This window comes from Cylas formicarius, unplaced genomic scaffold, assembly GCF_029955315.1.
Source record: "Cylas formicarius isolate icCylForm1 unplaced genomic scaffold, icCylForm1.1 PGA_scaffold_3__17_contigs__length_32017465, whole genome shotgun sequence".
NCBI classification, from domain to species: Eukaryota; Metazoa; Arthropoda; class Insecta; order Coleoptera; family Brentidae; genus Cylas; species Cylas formicarius.
In genome coordinates, this window is record NW_026844326.1 from 25,685,026 (window position 1) to 25,701,331 (window position 16,306).

The 16,306-nt window shown below is 37.1% G+C and overlaps 1 protein-coding gene across 2 annotated transcripts in view; it reads left to right on the top strand.

The window, feature by feature from the left end:
* Positions 1-16,306, top strand: part of LOC132699284 (uncharacterized) — a 137,041-nt gene that overhangs the window by 20,255 nt on the left and 100,480 nt on the right. Inside the window, exon 2 of one of the 2 annotated variants that reach the window (XM_060665916.1) lies at positions 14,877-14,927. The exons of the other annotated variant lie outside the window; for it this stretch is intronic. The gene's annotated coding sequence lies outside the window, so the exon portion shown is untranslated. The remainder of the gene's footprint in view (positions 1-14,876; positions 14,928-16,306) is intronic. 2 annotated transcript variants of the gene reach the window in all.

Consider the following 16,306-nt stretch of genomic DNA (forward strand, 5'->3'; position numbering starts at 1 on the left):
TGGTGTATTAAGATTCTAATTATTAAGTCCAGTGGTGTCCCGAGCGCACTTTAGAGACAATTGTTAACAAAAAAATTGTTGACAATTGGATTGGAGCGCTATTCCCATTTCTATTGCATGCGGTCTTTGGAAAATAGTAGAACAAATTTTGATTTATTTTTTCTTACTTTATACTTTCATTAAAAACCTTACATTTTTTTAAACAGGCAAACGTTTGCTGTGTCTAGATATCACTTAAACTACTCTTCTAACTCTCCAATTATCTCAGATGTTCGTTTTTGGGTCCATTTTTGCAAAACAGCCCGAATACATTCACTGAGTGACAACGTGTGACGTGAGCGTCTACTGAAAACATCTGATTAAAACATATCCTATCATTATTATTATTAATTATTATTATTATTATTATTATTATTATTATTATTATTATTATTATTATTATTATTATTATTATTATTTTTAATTGGCATTTGCGTTGTAGGAGTTAAAAATCAATAACGGATTCTTAAATTGGCAGTATCGAGAATAAAATCTTCTGATTTGACAAAAGTCGCTCAAACTGTGCATTCCAAAACCGAGATTTTTCTATTTTTCCTACTTAGAAACGACTTCCGATGTAATTTTTTAATCCGCCCTTCGATTATCTCCTCCTCCGAGAGGAGAGGGCGAGTTCCCCCCACCCCGCAATCGATTACCTGTCGCCGGCAGACAGCCCTATATATTTTTTGGGTTCCCTACGTCGTCGACGGGAGCAAGGCGCGCGTATAGGGTTTAATAGATACCCGGTATAATTGCGTTCTGGTTTGTGACATTAAGTTCGGGAACTGGCGGTTCGCGATTTACATACATTACGCGAAACTTAATCTCGCATATAGGCGACGACGTACCTCTGTGATGGCGCGATTATTAGCAGATTAACCGCCGCGGTCCTCGAGGGAAACGCGGAGTACTGTCTCGTTAAATTAGCCGAGGAAAATGGTCGCGTAACGTCCCGACGTCGAAATAAACAGACCCGCGTACTCTACGGTAATGAAAATGGCTTAACCGAACCCCTTGCGGGAACACGTGTCTTAACGAAAAAGATGCCTTTTTTTTGTTTCCTAATTAGTGCCGACATTAATTTTTAAGAACTCGACCAAAACGTTGCCCGGAAAACGCGGAAAATGGTTATTAATAATACTAATAATAATAAATAACAATAAGTTGCAATGACAAGATGGAAAACACACCTAATAATCAACGCGAAGGGAAGAACCATGAATGCCGGGACAGTTATTGGAAAATTGAACTGAGATGGCATTTATCAAAATAAATAAGAATTAAAGGTCAGATTTTAACGAAATTATATATTTTTACATGACAATTGTAACAACACCGTGTCTTTATCAAATTTGATTAGTTTTGGTTAGTCATGTCATCGAAAAAGGAAATGTTTACAGAAGTCCACTAGTGCTAGAATTAATTATTAATTTGGGGGACGAGTCCAGTGACGATAGCGATTATTTTGATGTAGAGTAACTTTTTTTTATAAATAGTGTAACATTGTTTTATAGCTAAATTTACTCCATCATTTATATTTTTAATAAACATTTTACCGATGAAATTCTACAGAAGTACCTAAGTACGGATCTGGAATGTCATTGTGGAATTGCGAATCTATTTATTGAAAGTTTCAAAGAGAACCCCAAGAGACATAGGACTGCGGTTAGACCTCCATAAAAATTTACCAAAGTTAAATACCGGATTATGTCGTAAAAACCGTACATTGTTAGTCGAACTATACTAAGATTTATCGTGTTGGCGTTCGACTGACCGTCCCCAATAAAACTTTAACGATGTTATTTCATATTGTTATTGGGTGAAGCCATTAAAAAAAAAATGATATGTTTGATATGTTTCTTGAATGCTTGATATGTTTCTTGAATGTTGACTATTTGTGGCAGTGTAGAATAATCGTTTTTGCTGTGCGTTTCAAAAAAGTTATTTTACGAGAATATAACAATGTGTGAAACTTTAATCAGTAGAGGAATTATTAAAAAAGAAGCTTTATAAGAAACCTGTCTACTTACAAAAACGCCAATATCGTCGACAGGGGATATTATTATTAGTGGAGAATTGAGGCATATATAAATAAATGTAGTCATTTTCCAACTCACCATATAGACAATAGTGATCAGGACCTAATAAGAAGGAAATGGTATATTACGCAACAAGTGTGGTATATGGCATTTAAGTCACTAGTTTATTTGGCACGAGCGGAGCGCAACGAAGCGAGTGTTTAATTAACGAAACACTTAAAAAGTTTTGCTTACTAAATTTTTTCTACGACCCAATACATTCACTGAGCTGAAAATATCCGATTGCTCTCAAACCCTCGCGGTAATATCCCGGAAATATCCGTTGGACAAGAAACCCAGGTTGTAAAGTGATACCTTCCGCATGCTGGATCGGTGTATAAATTGCTAGTGTGATAAACGGCATTTGACTCCCGAGTTTATTTGACACGAGCGGAGCGAGTGTTCAATAAACGAGTAACTTAAAGAGTTTACCGAACGTGTTGTATAGGTTTTTGACTATCCCGAATTTTTTTAGTTAATATCCAAACGTTTTTGATAAAATTTGTTCCTTTTTTTGACATTCAACAAATTTAATAATTTTTGTGCCATAACCAGGCATAATTCGTAAGATATATATATATATATATATATATATATATATATATATATATATATATATATATATATATATATATATATATATATATATATATATATATATATATATATATATATATATATATATATATATATATATATATCATCCTGCATCCGACTGGAATTCTGCAGACGTTTCGCCAAAATCTCACTTGGCATCTTCAATGCTCGCGCTCCGAAAACACTTCGAACACTCACATATATATATATATATATATATATATATATATATATATATATATATATATATATATATATATATATATATATATATATATATATATATATATATATATATATATATATATATATATATATATATATATATATATATATATATATATATATATATATATATATATATATATATATATATATATATATATATATATATATATATATATATATATATATATATAAACAGCAAATTTCGGTGCCGTTTCTTAGTGCTGCCATTTTTCGCCGGTATCTCCCTGGCCAATGAATAGCCGATTAGCATTTTTATTACAATGGGAAAAAATTGTATTGCTTGTATTTCAAAATTTTATACTTTTTCAAATAAAAAACATTGTAAAAAGTTACCATTATTGCCGATGACAAAATTATAAAAATTTAGTGTTTCCATGTGAAAAAAAAACTTTTAATCATTTTTTCATTCAAATTCAAAACAAACATCACTTTTTACATAAAATTCTATATGTGATATAGGTTATTATGTGTAAAATATGTCTATGAAAGTTTTGAGAAATTAAAAAATGATCCTTAATACATGTAAAATTTTTTGTTACTTGTAAATGAAAAAGCCCCTTGTCCAAATACCAATAAAGAATTTTTAAAAGTATAGGTGAATCGCTTTTGTGTTTACATTTTTTTAATATTCTTTGCAGATTCTGAGATCAAGAATCATCCTATAATAAAAATAATAAGTACTATACAGTACGTGTTCCTCCGTCTCATATTGGGAGTAACGAATTACCCAAGTTTTCTTGTGTTTTCCTCTCATTTCCTTGCCGTATTTGGCGTCGAGCCTCGCCTTTACCTCGTCTATACAGGCACTCTCGACAGAGATTTCCGTAAAACAGTTTTTCATCGAATCAACAGTTTATATTTTACGAAAAAAATTTGCCAATATTTTCCTCTATTAATTGTTCCTCAGGTTCCTATGTTACTAAATCTATGATGACACTTGTTTCTCATTTTTCTTTTTCACATTCAGCTTCGCAATACAATTTACACAATAAATGTAATTTTGGGACACATTTACTGTTTGGAATCCCTAATTTGCAATTGTGATTTTGCCCCCTCCCCTTCACAAACTATTTAAACGACAGATGGCACGGAATCAGCATACACCTACTACTGACCTGTCGCATTTTTCACTTCATTCCGACTGGCCAATTTATCTCTACCGTCAATTAAAGTCCGCCGTGCCCCGCAACGCTGTCCAAACAAACTTATAAACCACGTCAACTGGAAAAGCCCAAAACATCAGTCAACACGCCGTGATGTGCATTTGCACAATTACGGCGCAAATTCAGACGAATCATTCGACCGAACGCGTGTTCGGTTTTCAGTCGATCGGTGCAATTAGCGATGAGTTTTCGATAAAACGCGATCGACATGGAACCGTATTAGCTGCCAATGTCCGCTTCGAGTTATTTTTTTTTAATGATCGGATCGGGTTTACCGAGATAGCTTCCTTGTTCGCGCTTGCTTCTCCGCGTTTTGAAATATTACCGGAAGAAAACCCTTACGTGTTCGTATTCTCTCAGAATCCCAGAGCAACCACCCTTATTTACGGTCTTCACTGTTCGTCATATTTCTTTAAATCCCAAACCTACACCATGATTATATAAATATTCAATAGGTGTACGTGCGGCAGCAATTGGAAACTTCTTTGTTTACAACTTTTCCGTCTTCGATGTGCAATTTCTTTTTGGATAAGTTCGAAAAGTGAGAAGGTTTCAAGGTTGCTTCCTTTGATGACGCTGTTACTATTAGTGACGAGTTAGTGACTGAACCTAATTTTTAATGAAAAAATAAGTGGTAAGGATATCAAAATAGAAAAAATAATCTTCTTTAAAAGTAAAAATGGTTAACAAAATATCACTTTCTTTAGTTCTTCGTTTGTTTGTGTTTTAGGTAGGACTTTTGTTTAATTTTCTAGTAATATCGAAAAAGTAATGTCTACGTATTTATTTACTTTTTTGCGATTATATCAGAGAGTACCATCTGTTGGCCAGGTAAGCAATAGGAATGGCCTCACAGCAGATTGATAGTTGTGGTAACATGGTCATTTATTTCCGAAAATATTCTGACACAAACTTAGATAGAGCAAAAAGCATTTAACAAAAAGATTTGAATTTGTCTCAGATTCAAAACAGTATTTATTCAAACTACCACTAATAAATGCAAGTTTTGCAGACAACGGCTGTCTGGAAAGTAATATAACAGGTAATATAATACGACGTTATTGTTCCAAACATAAGAAAATGGTTGGGTTTCTTGCAAAATTAACAAATTGTTCTAATCAAAATAAATAAGAACTAAAAGTTCAGATTTTCACGAAATTATAGATTTTGACATGACACTGGTTTCGACAACACCGTGTCTTTATTTTTACATTAACTCATTACATAATCGTTTAACATTCACTATCGAGGTTGAACAGGATAACTATTAATTTTTTAGACTTAACTATTACGAAAGTGCAAAACAAATTAGATTTTTCAATATGTCATAAACCTTCACACACGGACACAGTCATACATGACAGCTCAAATCACCCTTATACACACGAAATGGCTGCATTTAACTCTTTTATACACAGACTTCTTAATACGTTACTCTCAACAGAAAATTACAACAAAGAACTTAATATCATTAAACAAATTGCACCGAACAACGGCTACAATCCGTCCATTATAGATAAAATTATAAATAAAAAACAAAAACAGACAATAATAAACAATTACATACATAGGAGAACCTAGTGAAAAAGTTTCAAAACATTTGTCAAAATGTGGTTTAACAATAGCTTTCAGAACTAACAACACAATAGGATAATATTAAAAAAACAATAAACGAAATGTCCAAAATGCCAAAAATCAGGTGTCTACAGGTTGAAATGCGGATTTTGTCCTAAAATTTATATTGGACAAACAGGTAGATCCTTCAAGAAACGCATTAACGAACATAAAAGAGCGTTTAAAAACAATAGTCTAGATTCTAATTACGCTACACACTTAAACACAGAAAAACACATTTTTGACGTCAATTTCGATATTTCACATACAGCCTCAAAAAGTAGAAAATTAAATTTATTGGAAGCCATGGAGATTAACAAATTGAGACATTCACGATCAATTAGACTTAAATACCTCTCCTTTATTCAACTTAAATTCTGATAACAATATTAATTAAGGTTTTATTGTCATTTTCCGGTATATATAGTAGTAGGTAGTTTGTAAATATTACATTTGATAATGACACGGTGTTGTCGAAACAATTGTCATATAAAAATATATAATTTCGTGAAAATCTGAACTTTTATGTCTTATTTATGTTGATAAATGGATTTTCACCAAGTAAAATCCACCTCAGTTCAATTATTCTAATGTTTATCAATTTTGTGATAGCTAGAGGAAAGAGTGTCTCACAAGCACTCGACAAAAACTTTCTCTGGCTTTTGTGCTACTTCTTGCTGAGGTACGGACTATAACAAAGATGATGTTTTCGGGCATCGATCATTTCCGTCACTGAATAAATGACAAAAATGCTCGTTGCTGACGTAAACAATGTTCCCGGAATCTGGGCGGGTGTTTCTCACCAAAAGCAGTTCTAAACACCCTCGAGATTAAAGTGTCTTAAGTCCGGGTCATACTCTTAATTGAGCCCCGTCTCAAAAGGCGACCCCGATAGTAATTGCCCATTAAGAATTAATTAATTTTCTAAGCGACGGCGGCGGCGGCGGCGCCGGCGGTTGCCGGAATCTGATTTACGGCATTTTATTTTGTTTTCCACTCGATGGGCGGGAGGGCGAAATTATCATCTTCTGCCTGGGCACAAATTTAGCCCGGCTGACGTTTATGTACTCGGATCGCCATTTTATCAAGAACGGTGGGGGGACCGAATTTATGAACTGCAGAAACACGAGATTTGCCACGCTTTTTGCTTATTTCGGGCTATGGTGTCGTCGTTTTGTACCGGGGTGGTATATATAGCCCTCGTAGCCGACGGCGTTTATTGCGTTTTGCGGTGATTCTCGGATACGTATAAATACCGCCCTTAATTTCTTGCTTACCCGGAAATGAATATTCTTTTCCGGTTTGAGGCGTGCGTTTGGATTTTGTTTCGGGTGACGACATAGGAAAGGAAACTATTTACACGTTTTGAGCCAGTGTAAACATTTATGAGCACGGTATTTCTTTAAATTAGTTTTTGAAAATAGACATTCCAATCAATATCTATGACATCAAAATATGACAGTTGGTGTCGATGTTAATGGAACGTTGATCAGAAAGCTCAGATACGCAGATGATTGTTAATGGTATGAAATTTGGAAGGTAGCCCGTTTCCAGTGTAATTATACGGAATGCAGGTCCATTCTCATATCCCAACAGTGCTGTTGAAAAGAATAGCAGCCTTCGAAATGTGGACGTATAGGTGGGTGCCGAAGATCTTGAGTCAGAAGCGATGATGAATTGCGCCTTATGAACACACAAACCGAACTCACTCTCACCATCAAGAGAACAAAACTCGATTATTTTAGTCACAAGTTAGGCATAAACAGGGTACATGGCAATAAAACATCAGTGAAACTGTTTCTATCTGCAGTTTCCAAGGTGAAGATCCAATTTGAAGACAGGAGGTGGTACAAGAAGAAGAAGAAAGATTCCAAAACTTTAAGAGTAACAGGGCGAATAATTTAAGTTAATTAAGATGATATACACTTTTCATCAACTTGTTTTTTAAATATTTCAATACTTTTTTCGAAGGAAATACAATAATATTTACAATATATTAACATCTTATCGGCACAGTATGGAGATCGAAATTTATGAAAAACACCAATAAAAGCGGCAATCGAACAGATTCTCAATACATTTCTGATCAATAATTTTCTTTCATTTATTTCGTTCGACAAGAGACATGTATATTTTTTTATTAAATTTCATATAACGAGTAGGCCGAACTAGTTACTTTAAATATTTCTTATGTATTTGAAATTAGGTTAAATTTTTTCAATTTATTTCAAAGACCCTAAGCTTTAACAAAATCTATATAACAAGGGGTTCCATTTAAAAAATCTCTATTTTGATAATTTTAGTACGTTTAATTTTGTACAACCTTTAAAAATGACATTTGTTTGCCAGCTTAGGTAGTATTTTTTCTTACAAAAATAAAATAAAATGTTATGATTTGTGGCATTTTATTGCTAGTGTCATTGCCCTTTTTATTTATGTCCTTTATAATCTATTTACCTAATATTCATGCAATACTTCAACCTATCGAAAAACTTTATCTTTAATTTATTCAGATCCATGAGGTTTACAATGAATAGTAGCTCAATCTTTCTAAAATGAACTAATAATATTATCTATGAGTAAGTAGTAACGAGAATTTTAATTCACTAAGGCACACGTAGGTCATCTAACTACTTGTAGGTCTACCTGTCACTCTCGGGATCCTTGAAAATCATCACAAGTACAATACTACGCCTATAGAATAAGGCTAACATCATTATGTTTTACAGGTCAATAATCTTCCTTAAAAAAGCTGATACTGACAATTAACTAACTAAAGCAGTTAATGTTACTTTTAGAACAGTCAGTTCATTAAGCTTATATATATTTAATGTCTGCCTTGCTTTTAAACTCTCGAGGCAACATAAAAATATGGTGTTATGTACTAATATGTTTTGTTTTGTAGCGTTTCTGTTGCTCTTATTATGTATTTTTTTAGTTTTTTTAATATTACTTTCATTACATATTTATAACTAATTAAAAAGTTAAACATCATTTTAAATGTAACGCCACAATAGTGGAAATTTTTAAGAGTTTGAAACATTCCGAATTTGCCGCAGTTGGTAAAATCTGTAGATCAATTTACGCAATAAAAACTCAATGTGATATTTCCAGGCTAACTGGTACATCGACGAGAATTCCAAGATATTTGACCTGTTTATTCCGATCCATTTATCCACAATTATTATCCATCTAGTTTCTCGCTTTTTTTTATAACGGTATCAAAGGTTTAATCCATACATCAAGAAAAAGTCAAAGGAATTTAACATCTTCCTAGACTAGCTGGTCGTCCCGGTATCGACTGAAGACAACTATCATATTCCCTTTTTAAGTTCGCATCGCTCCTACCATAAATGACCCTTTCTTAGTTTTTGTATTTCACAATCTGCTACTTTTTAGTTCGAGATTTTTGTACTTACTAATCTTCTCAGTTTCGTTTTCAGGTACATTTGAATCATCAGGAATCTATATATCAAATAGGATTTTTATCATGCAGGATATCTGGTGACATTTGTATCGTTCAGTTTAACCACCTGTTTCGGCACATGCTCATAGCAGGCATTATTGTTATTATTATTATTATTATTATTATTCATACATTTATTGCTATAAGACCCTACCACTTACAGAATATGGATTCAGATATAACTTAAAATATGTGGCTGGCAATAGGCCTTTCAAACATCCACCTTCTACGTTTATTTGGCACTCGTAGTCATGGATACTAATCTTATTTACGTCAGTGTGTGAAGCAGCCTTTGGTCATGGACAAGCAAAAAAAAATATTATTAAGAATTTGTAGCTTCCAAACCCCCCGAGAGTCAAGGTGAACAAAGGACTAATCATCAATGGAGAGTCATACCTCTCGAAGACTATGGGAAACCATATCTCCATTTAGGAATATTTATGGGTAAAAATTTGAGCTATTGGTTAATCTAAACCAATGAACGATTCGATTTAATTCAGCATTCAATAGCTGTTCCGTCACTTTTTGGCCTTAATTATACGCCCCTTCTCCAGCGAATTAAATTACCCCAGTAGGTGGCGTGGTTTTAACTGTTTACGGTGCGTTGCGTTTTTCGCGGGCGCAGCAAATTTATTGTTTAGTTATTTATTTAAATCGGTTTTGGGCCGGAAACCGAAATCAAACAAGTCGACGCGTTCGGAACCTATTCGTGGCACCGCGTATGTAGCGGTTTAGACCCCGATTTATTATGTCGCGGTTTGTTTTCAATCACTTCGACGGGCGCCTCCCCCCAGGCCAAAAATCGCTCGATATTTAGAACTGAATAATAGAATAAGGTCGGCATTGCTGCCGCAAAAGCACGCCATTGTGAGACCGCAACGCCGGGACGTACGACAATCGCGTTGGCCCCATCGAAGGCGATGAAGCCCAATATACGACGCTTCTGAAAGTTTTGAACAATTTTTTACAGAAATAAGTTTAGTTTGTATGCGGCAGAAATGTTGGAGAATCTCTGGGAATTAGTATAACACAAAAAAATAACATGACGCCCATGGAAATTGGTTTTGTTTAACAAGCTTGCCATTTTCTTCTTCTTCTGTGTGCGTCTATCCGTTTCGCATTTTACTGACTGCTACTGGTGTAGAGAGGGAAAACAATTTGTAAGGGTTTTTAACCAGAAGATCCTGCGCCACTCAGGTCTTCTTCAGTGCCTTCTAAGGCCTTTATACTGCCTTGTTGGGTTATATAGATTTCAGGTCTCTTTGTGGACGCTGCTGTCAATTTCCAGGGCCTGACAAACCTATTTATCAAGTTAGTTATGCTAAACCAAGTTGTGCTTCATCAGTATGACTTTAAGAAACATGTACAATGGCCTTTAGCTCGTGTTGTGGGGGTTAAAATGTCGTAACACAGAACGAGGTAATTCCAAAATGAATTCTGTATAGAGCTAAATAATCTAGTGAATTGAAGGTTAAAGTTAATATATCGTGAGGGTTTTTTATACTTAAATTTTAAGTTTGTGAGAAAAAAATGTAAACTATTTCTTAGATGAGAGAGTGTCGTATTGGTATTGGTATTAAAGGGGGGCGCCCTCGCGGGCGTCCAAGCACTTAGGCCACCAGATGGGCCCGTTGTGCCCCCAGGCCGCTCTAGAGGGCGTCCAGAATGCCGCCCCTCCTGTAGAAGGTAAGCAACTCCTTTAGCCCAGTACCGTGCACTGAGTCCGGATCGATCAGGGCCGTTCCGAAGACTCCCAATCTTGCCCATGTCAAGGCAGGGCACTCGGTGAGCAGATGATACGGGGTCTGCTCCCCTTCCATGCACCACCTACACTTCGGGTCGTCTCCAATGCCTAGCAAGCAAAGATGCCTCCTAAGCCTGCAATGCCCTGTGTAGGCCCCTGTTAGTGTTCTACACTCCCTTCTGATTAGTCTAAGCAGCTCCCTGGTCCGAAAGAGGGCGGGCCCTGCCTCATTCCCGGAGCAACTCTCCAGCCCCCCCGCGGCTCGGTCTCTCTCACAGACTTCGAGAGCTCCCCGCCTCACACACGGGGCGATCCCCAAGCGGGGCTCTGGCCCTATATGCCTATGCGAGGAGCCCTCTCTGGCTAAGGCGTCCGCTGCCTCATTGCCCCGGTGTGACCCGGGACCCAGACCAACGTGACCTTCCTCTTCTCAGCCACCCTCCTCAGTACCCCTTTGCACTCCTTTATCAACAAGGAGCGCGTACGCACTGACTTCAGCGCCATAAGTGCAGCACTATCCGAGCAGAAGAAGACTCCTGTTTCCGCAAAAATTTCCGCCTGAACCTAGTGCAGTACTGACTCAGAGGGACCGACAAGCTCGATCCCGTTGTCTCGCAGTACGCTCCAGCTCCGGCCAGATCTCCCATTCTGGACCCGTCCGTGTACCAGACAAGTCCATCCCAGGAGCCGACTCTGCCCTCTCTCCACTCTTCCCTTGATGCGAAGAGAAAGGTCAATTTGTCAAAGAAGGTCATCTCGGGGATCATGACGTCACTCGGTATGCCCATGACCCCGCGATCCCCGCGACAGCAATCTAAAATGTCGTACGGACCCCGATTGAAGGTTGCCTCCCTCCAGAGCCCGCAACTCGCCAGCCTCACAGCTGTCCTGACCGCTTCCATCTGCACCCGATCCGCCAGAGTGGGCAACCCCACCAGAGCCTCTAGGGCCCTCGTGGGCGCCGTTCTCATGGCTCCCGTTATGCAGAGGTAAGCCAATCTCTGCAGTTTGTCAAGAACTAGCCTTGCTCCCGCTCTTTTGGCCAAGAGAGTGTCGTAATGTAGGATATAATTTACTGAGTTACTGGTCGTTGTTCACATTATATTGCATAAAATACAGTAAGGAGTTTATGTTATTATTTTCGAACCACCTAGATGCCTGAGTTCAACGGTGTATCAAATTTTGGCGGGGAATGAAGGGTAAACGCAGACATAAAATATTTTTCGATAGCTTGAAGATTTAATTCGAGAAAATGTATACTTTAATAAACCATTTTTATAAAATCATTAATAATTAATCCGTGGGTTAATTTTTTTAATAAGAAAAACTATTTCCAGCTGCGCCTTTTAGAGACTCAGTCCTTCTTGTATATTTTTTTCAGTGTTCTATCTAGATGCCAGCAAGCTTCCACATTTCCCCAGACGCCTGGTGTATATCATCTTCAGGAGCCCCTGTAGGGTCCAATATCTTGCTCTCCCCTGTATGCTTCAGGAATTATTTATCTCTCTCTTTGCTTCATTTTCCTTGCCGTGTAACTTTTTATGGATAATTACGTCGTTCCAAGTGCTTCTCTAGGCGACGATCATTAATTCTCCATAAATTCGGGTGGATTCAAATTTCACGACGTAAGTGTTCGTGACCGAAAGTTTTTTAATGAACTTTGGCCGCCGTGTTTTATTAAAACCGACGCCTTGAACGGGAACTTGTTGCTTACGCGTCGCCGCAAATCCGGAAAAACGGAAAAAAGTAGCCAACGGCGGCTGCGACACTTTGACCCCTTCCCGCCGGACTTTGCTTCTTCCATTACGGCTTCATGAATTATCGATGAGACTTTGCCGTCGCAACGAATTCCGACACATACTCGCCCACCCCGAACCTGGCCCGTTCGGGCTTTAAATCTACACAACTCGAACGTTTATGACGGTCATTTTGTCTTCTTCTTCGACGATCCTTTCTCGCGCATTTTTCCCGTAAAGCGCATTTGAAATATTCAATAAAGATCAATTTAATTTACAAATCTGCAAACACCAAACAAAAAATTATATAATATAAGTTATTATTTAAAAAGGCAGTTGTACACTGAGCATAGTTTACCACTCTTGCAAATCAGCAGTAATTATTTTTAGCAGAAAGCATGACCGGCAGAAATTTAATTTTGTGATTCGATAGAAACTTCGGTATATTAATCGAAAAGGATTCGAGGTTTTAAGAGTATATTTCCAATTCTCAATTTCCAAAATTGAGAATGCCTAAGCAAAACGGATAAAAAAGGGTTTTGCGGATCTCTGCGGTTATCTCAAGTTACAGGTATGCAGCTTCACAATTCGTGTCTGCCGTTGATTTTTGGAATAAGAAAATTCGACAGAATTAATGCCTCACTTCGGGCGGCTAACTATTTATTCCTTCTTTTAGTAGCTCTGTATTTAAAAATAATAAGTAGAAAATCTCTTTCATATCTTTTTAGTAAAATAAACCATCGTTGCGAACATTAAAACATATGATTTAAGGGAAAGCTTACTTACTTAAGCAACAGGCAGTAAGAATTTAAACGTAAACGGTTTTAAAATAAATCTTTTTCTTAAATTATTGGATGGACCAATACATTAGAAAAAATTCTTTGTAGATATTTGCAGATTATTATTACTAGTATTGGAAATTTTTGTTTTTTGTTTTTCTCTTTCTTTGGGTTAGATACAAATAAAATTAGACCCCTGATAAATAGAATAATTAAAATAATTTATAAATTTTTATAGGTAAGCTTAATATGCAGACATTAGGGTAACATTTCTATTTGCATATTTTTATGCTGATGACACCCAGGTATTATATTCATTTAACCCCAGTACTTGGTATACGACTCAACAATTGGTCTAAACTAATAGATTTTTCAGCACGTCGTGGATTGATAATTAATCCAAGTAAATCATTTGTTATGCTCTTTGGAAAGAATAGGGATCGTTAATTGTCTGAACTTAACATAAAAGTGAGTGGTAGAGTTTTGCAGTTTACAAATTGTGCAAAAAATCTTGGCCTAAGAATTAACATAGATTTTCGCTTTAAAGAGTAAGTTGGCTATTATTTACAAAAGGGATACGTCTCCTTAAAGTTGCTTTATCCGCATCGCCATTTTTTGTCTGAGGCTCAAAAGATTAAGTTAACGGATTCTCTAGTGTTATCTAGTTACTTTAACTGACATTTTATGTGGCCCATGCCTAGATAAAACTGATACATATAGAATTGAGAGAGTACAAAAAAACTGTTTGCGGTTAATTTATGGTATAAGAAAATATGGTCCAGTCTCACACAAACTACAGGGTGCTAAGTGGTTGAATATGCAGAATAGGCGTAGACTACACTCTTTGGTATTTTTTCACAACATTATTTTTAATAACACTCCTCCTTACTTGGCCATTAAAATAACATATCGTACAGATGTTCACAGATTTAGGGGTCTTATCTCTCCACCACCACACAGGACGTCTCTTTTTTAAAGAATCTTCTCCTATAACGTTTACAAACTTTACAATACCGTTCCTCTCTCTTTAAAAGCCTTATCACCATTAAACTTAAAAAAAAAGATAACTCAAAAAATGTTCAGCCAACAAGTAAATTGTAAGTGATTTTCGAGTAAGTTCAGTCCTAAAATTTTCTATCCAATTTTTAATTTTTATATACACGTTGGGTTGAACTTGGAACAATTTTAATTGCTTTCATCTTCTTTCTTCCAATTTATGAGGTTTACTGGTATTTTATTGTATTGTAAATAGTAATTTGCAGAATAAATGTATTATTATTATTATTATTATTATTTTTTTTTTTCTCATCGGAAGATGGAGTCCTCTCATGTCGGCTAGGTGAGTAGCAAAACATGAAATGTGCGCTATTGAAGTTGAGGTTGATTAAGAACTCTTCTAATTATGTTGCAGGTAGCTAGTACCACAGACTTCTGCATTTCAAAGTAGGCGCCTGGTTTTACGGTGAGTGTTGTCAGGTTGGTTCTGAGGGACTTTGGTATTTCTCCCATTGCACCGAGCACTATAGGAACAATGTTAACCCTATCGACACGCCATGTCTGTTTTATGTCATCCGCTAACGGTATGTATTTTTCTCTTTTTTCACGTTCTTTCTTCTGCAAGTTGTTAGGTGCGGGAATTGCAACGTCGACGAGGGTCACCATTTTATTTGCCTTGTCATAAATAAGAATATCTGGCCTGTTATGCTGGACAGTGCGATCGGTCTGAACAGTCCTGTCCCAATACATCCTAAATCCCTCATTTTCAAGCACGGACTCTGGTGAGTATCGGTAGTAAGGACACTTCTCTTTTAGAAGTTTAAGGTTGAAGGCTATTTCCTGATGGACTATCTTGGCTACGTTGTCGTGTCTTGTGGTGTACTCCTTCGGGGCCAGCATCCGACAATCACTGATGAGGTGCTCAACATTCTCATGGCCCTCTCCACATATGCGACAGTTCGTTGTTGTTACTGTCGGGTCCTTGATTATGTGTTTAAGATAAGACCGAGTGGGTATGACCTGATCCTGAATTGCACACATGAAACCCTCAGTCTCGGGGAACAGGTTGCCGCTCGTTAGCCAGCCAACTGATGCGGGCTTGTCAAGGTCAGCACTGTCAAGCAAGTTTGGGTATCTGCCGTGCAGTTCCTTTCCCCGCCACTGGGTCTCAAGCTCGAAAATTGAATACTTAGGGTCGCACTGATAGTGTGTGGCCTGCAACATGAAGGGTGTAAGTGATCTATCTAGACCTGTCACTGCTCGGTGGAGCGCTGAGCTCTCGCTTTTTTGATGGAAGTATTTCTGCAGCCGCTCCACCTGGGTTTTGTGGCATATTCGCAGATCCGAGAAACCCCTGCCTCCGATGTTTCGAGGTAGATGTACCCTCTCTCTGCAAGCTCGTGGGTGGTGAGCGCGGAATTTAGTTAGATTTGTCCTTAAGGTTCTATTCAGATCATCAAGCTCTGTCGGCGTCCAGTCGACGATGCCGAAGCTGTACGCCACTGCAGGGACGGCGTAGGAATTGATTGCAGTCGCCATGTTACGGCCTGCCAATCTTGTTTTTAAGATGTGCTTGACTCTCTCTTTAAATCTCTCCGTGAGCAGCGTCTTGACACTTTTAGAGTCTATCCCTCGCGCCTGGGCAAGACCTAGGTATTCATAGGTTTCAAATTTATCCAGCGTCGTTATTTTTCCACCACCACTATGTTGTGTAAGCTGATGGCCGTCCATCTGACGCCACTCTCCTCTATGAAGTCTGCTAACTTTACATTTCTCCAGACCGAAACTCATTCGAATATCATTTGAAAAGTTCTCGATGCATCTGAGCTGCCGTTTTAGTCCCTT